The sequence below is a fragment of the Arvicanthis niloticus genome, chromosome X, assembly GCF_011762505.2.
Source record: "Arvicanthis niloticus isolate mArvNil1 chromosome X, mArvNil1.pat.X, whole genome shotgun sequence".
Taxonomy (NCBI): Eukaryota; Metazoa; Chordata; class Mammalia; order Rodentia; family Muridae; genus Arvicanthis; species Arvicanthis niloticus.
The window spans coordinates 1,985,613-1,991,294 of NC_047679.1; the positions used below are offsets into that span (position 1 = coordinate 1,985,613).

Here is a 5,682-nt window from a genome sequence, read left to right on the forward strand (position 1 = left end):
TATTCATATTTTAGATTGGCTTACTTATTTTTATATGAGTTAAATATTAAGTGACTTTTCATCAGGATAGATTTTCTCTGTACAGCCCAGCTGTCTTGAAACTCACTCTGTAGACCAGGCTGGCCTCAAATTCAGAGATCTGCCTGCCTCTGCCTCCCAAGCTCTGGGATTAAAAGCGTGTGCCACCACTATCTGGGTATTAAGGGAAATTTTTATATTCACACCTTTACAATTTTTTATTCAAATCTAATTATATCACTTCCCCCTTCCCTTTCTTCTTTCTTTCTTCCACCCCCTCCAATATGTCTCACTCCCTTTCAAATTGATGGCCTCCTTTTTATTTACTATATATATATATATATATATATATTAGTTTAAATAAGAATGGGTTCCATAGGCTCATCTATTTGAATGATTAGTCACTGGTGCCACACTCTTTAAGAAGTATAGTAGGTGTGGCCTTGTTTTGCTCTCTCTCTCTCTCTCTCTCTCTCTCTCTCTCTCTCTCTCTCTGTCTCTCTCTCTCTGTCTCTGATTGTAGATTAGGATGTAGCTCTCAGCTATTTCTTTAGCACCAAGCCTGCCTGCCACCATGTTCTCTGCCATGATGACAATGGATTAAACCTCTGAAACTGAAAAAAAAAAAAAGTCCCAATTAAATGCTTTCTTTCATAAGAGTTGCCTTGGTCGTGGTGTATCAAAACAGTAATAAAATAGTGACTAAGAAAATATATAAACACATAAATACAATCTACTGAGTCTACCTCCTGTTGCTTCTGTGTATCTTGTCATCTCAGAGCTGACAACTTTGTATCAGATAACCAAGTATGGTGCTTATCCTTTAGGATAGGCTAATTTCCCTTTTCTCAATAATTGCTAGGTCTGTATAGTTCTTTGTCGAGGGGCAGTACATAGGTGTGATTTCCCACTTCTGGATTAACATGTCTATTGGTATTGTCATTGTTCAGGTCTTGTTTAGGCAGCCATATTGACAAAGTATCATGAGTGTAGCTTCCCTGTCATTTCTAAGAGATACAATATCACAGCAGTCTTCCTGTTCCCTGTTCTGACTCCTACAATATTTCCACCCTTATTTCTCAGTGGTCCTGAAGCCTTCAGTACACAGTTGTACTGTAAATGTATCTATTGAGGCTGGCCTCCCGATAATTAATTGATCTCTGTATCGTGACCTTCGGTGGTTTTCTGTAATGGTCTCCATTTTCTGAAAAAAAAAGAAGTTTCTTTGGAGAGGGATGAGAGCTACACTTATTTGCAAATTTCATTATTCCTTTTTTTACATCTGAATAGTATTCCATGGTATATATGTACCACACTTTCATATCTATTCACATGTTGAGGACATTTAGGTTATTTCCATTTCCTATTTTTTGTGAATAGAGTGGCAAAAACCATCTGGACCATGTCAGGAATCTGCATGTGATCTTTGTTCAGAGGCCATGCTAATCTTCTCAGTGTTATTCTAATTTCAGTATATGTACCTCCAAATCAAGCACAGGCACAGTGTTTTAAAATGTTATATATTCAAGATAATTCTACTCATAAATCCAGAACAGTTTTAAACATAGAACTAGAAGAGCTGATTCTAAAATTTATATAAAAGAGATAAAGGCCAAGAAGATCAAAGAGAAAATGTGAAGGAAAAACTAAGCTGCATATCTTACCAGATATAAAGCTTTTTAAATAAAATCATATTGATTGCTGTTATTCATTATTATTAGTTAAAGCTCTGATGAATAGACCAATTCAGCTGATTTATTAAGTTGCTTTTAGGACTGGGGAGATGGTTCAGTCTATAAAATACTTGTCTTGAAACCATGAGTACTTAATTAAATCCCCAGAGCATAATCATAAAACGATCACTTTCTTGGGACTAAACATATCCTAACAACTTTAGATCTGAGAATACTGATTTTTTTTCAGGCTATGGTACAAGAGGTTTCTTATCCTCTGGTAATGAATTTAAACTAATATAACTGCTCAGTTCAATCTGGAAGTATCTGATGAAGTGGAAAATAAGGAAACACATCAATCCAGCAATTCCAAATATAGGCATATACACTAGAGACAATCTAAAACATATGCACAAAGAACCATCAGTGTCAGTTTTTCCAGCATTGTTACAGCATTGAGGAATTGGAAACAGAAGAAATATAGAACCTTTTTTTTGTTTAATCATCAAGTGTAATGCTGTGTGGCACTAAAGAAATATAGCTACATGGATTCTCATGAATAAATCGCATAGTGTTCAGCAGCAAAAGAGAATTTTAAAAAGATAAAAAGAGAATGATATCTATAAAATTTGAGAATAAATCTATAAGTTCATAGAGAGAGGGTCTTTGAATCACAAGAGTTTGATTTATGATTTTTCAAATTTATGATTGTTGTGTGACATATTCAGGAGAAATCATAGCTTAAGTTTTAACTTTTGATCAAATTTTTTCCCAGCCTAGTGATATGTGGTCGGATTTTTGCTTGCAATGCTGTAGCTAGTCATAGCTCCCAGTCAGTGATATGACTACCATAGGAAATCACCGATATTATACGAAATACTGTGTGACTAAACTGTAATGTTGATAGGTTAGGTTACTAAATTCAATTTTCTTTACAATATTTCCTGTCTTCTTGTTTTCATTATTTAGGAAGCAGTGAGTGGCTGTATTTTGGAGATGGTATCTCACTATGTATCCTTGAATTCACAATCCTTTGCCTAAGCATCCCAAGTACTGGAATTACGGTGAACAACAGTAAACCTGGCTTCAACTTACTCTTAAAGTTAAAACAATCCTGCCACCTTCTCACTACATAGCTTATGCTTGTCAGCTCCCTCGCTTTGGCTTCCCCAGTACTAGGATTACATCTACATGCATACATACATACATACATACATACATACATGTATGTGGTGTGTGTGTGTTTGTGAGTGAAAGCTAAGCTGTTATTTTTGGTTAAAAATTTTAAATTTGGATATAATATCCACAAAGACGAGGAATTTAAGTGTTGTAAAGGACTTAAATATTGAGTCCTTAACTGAAGCCAGGGAAGGGGCAAGAGAGTATAGAAGGCTATGTCTCTGAAACCCAAAGAAATGATGGAAGCTTCACCTTTCTTACTGTCTAGCTTCCATAGTGCTGAAAAGTGTTACCTGTGTTACTGGAGGAACGAAGTAATTACCAATCGTACACAGCTGTTAACCCTTCGAGCTACAATAATGATTGGCCTAATTGCCATGATTGTGCAATCGTGACACAAATGTCATGGGAGTAACTTAGCACTTTCTGACAAGATTTAAACTCTATTCCACAAGTTGAAACACATACCTGGCACCAATATTGGAGCCCAAAACTTGCGAATATTAGGTAATCGGCCTTAGGGAAGACCCTACTATTATTACTCTGCTGAAGGGATACAGTATTAAACTGAGTCTTAATGACTTATCATTATACCCAGAGATTAGTATTATCTCTCATCCCTCAGCACATGATGATTAACACGGAGACCCACAACTGGTCAAAGTGCAGAGAATACTGAACTTAGAAATGTGCTTTAAATGAAACATCTATATTACAACCCCTCCTCCCAAGGCTCAGGGATCATTTCTGCAGAGGAGACAAAAGATTGTAAGAGCCAGAGGTGGTGGATGACTACTAGGAAACAGTGGACACATCAGGGCAGCCATACATATAAAGTCACAGCAGTTGAGACAGCATGTGCAAGGCTTGTTTAGACTAAAGCCAGACAAACACCCAACATGGAGAGGGAGGTGGGCACAAAGTCCTACTTACTGCTAAAAGCTATTGACAGTTGATAGCCACTGAGCAAAGGAGATTCCATTTAATTTAAGGTTGTGGCCCATGGTGGGTTGACTGGGCTCCAGTAGAGGGCCACAAATCAAAGGCTATATGGGAAGCACAAGCAGTATTTGATTATGGTTAAGGGGAAATAAAAGATACAAAGTCCAGTTTATAGGAAAGGTGAGGTGGATCTGGGAAGAGTTAATGGAAGTGTGATTGTGATCAAAATGCATTGTTTGAAATTCTCTAGTAAGTAATAAAAATAAGAAAACAACCTTAAATCTGAATATAAAGCCACCATACACCTAAGTACCAAACTAAAAACTTCTCATAACATTTAATAATATACTGCTGAGAAAGAAAACTGAAACAAAAATATAGAGAAACCTTGTCTGAGGAACAGCAAAGTCTTAACCCTAGACTCAAATAGACATTGCTCTATTAATCATGCTCCCCACCTGCCCTACAAGCAAGGTATCTGAATGGGAGTTTTAAATCTGTGTGTACGGAGGGTAACCATAGCAACAGCAAATGCACATAACAAGCCTAGCCCTTAATGATATTAACAGAAGTCCATGAACTAGATAAGGGCCTAGCAAGAGGAAAGCACTCCCATTTCCACACAGAAAAACTATTTACATAACTTTGTACTATCCTATACCACATGTGCAGCTGTGGAGAACTATTGCAAGGCATGCAGAAAAGGAGGAAAAAGCATCACTCCCCTAGGAGGTTAAGTAATCATCATTACCAGACTCAGATAAGGTAAGAAATGTTAGAACTATCTGACTGGGTATTCAAACGAACTATGATTAATATATCAAAGATGCCAGCAGAAACAGTGGCTAGCACATACAAGTGAGTGGGCAATATAGCAGAGAAAACTATAAGAAATAACAATAATATTAAAATATCAAACATGAAAAACAGACATACAGAATATTTCTGCAGGGACTGGAGAAATGGCTGAGCAATTAAGGGCTCTTCTTGAAGAGGACCTGCCTGGATTCATTTTCCAACAGGTATATCAAGTGACTCACAACTGCTTGTTAACTCCAGTTCTAGGGTACCTGACATTGCCTGTTGGCTTACATGGACACCTGCATGCATGCAATGCACATACAGCAAACACAACATATATACATAAAAGTAAATATTAAAAATTCTTTGGGAAATGTAGACATTGTGATCATAAATGAGAATGACATTTCTGAGCTCATAGGTACAACTGATATAGCTATGAAGAGAATTAGTGAACCTGAAGATAGACCAATGGAAATTACTCATACTGCAACACAAAGAGGGAAAATGTGAGAAAAGCAAAATATAAAAACTATAGTGTCATATATTTTATCATATGTAAGATTGGTATCAATTCCAAAGGACATAAGAGAGAAAAGGAATTATGGCTAAGCATTTCTCAAATTAAGGACTGATACAAAAGTTCATGTTCATGAAATCCAGAGAACCTCAAACAAAATAAGAAAAAGTCAAAAGGAAACAAATCTAAGTTTATCACAGTCAAACTATAGAAATCTAACAGAAGACTCTTAAGGGAAGTCATGGGGTGGGAAGAACATTGTTTATAGAAATAAAGACAAGAATTAAAGCCAACCAAAAAATATGAAAGCCAGAAGACAGTAGAGCTACATATTTTCCAGATTTTAAATTAATTTAATTTGTCGATGTGGGAGGTGTGTGTGTGTGTGTGTGTGTGTGTGTGTGTGTGTGTGTGTTTGAGAGAGAGAGAGAGAGAGAGAGAGAGAGAGAGAGAGAGAGAGAGAGAGAACAGCATACATATGGACACCAGAGGACAACTCTCTCAGAAGTATGGGATCTGAGGATCAAACAGGTTGCTAAGTTCATGTGC

At 36.7% G+C, this 5,682-nt stretch overlaps 1 non-coding gene across 1 annotated transcript; it reads right to left on the reverse strand.

Moving 5' to 3' along the window:
* Positions 1-1,407: 1,407 nt before the first annotated feature.
* Positions 1,408-1,514, reverse strand: LOC117695704 (U6 spliceosomal RNA). Its single transcript, XR_004604726.1, has one exon. It is a non-coding gene; the product is annotated as a U6 spliceosomal RNA (small nuclear RNA).
* Positions 1,515-5,682: the final 4,168 nt, after the last annotated feature.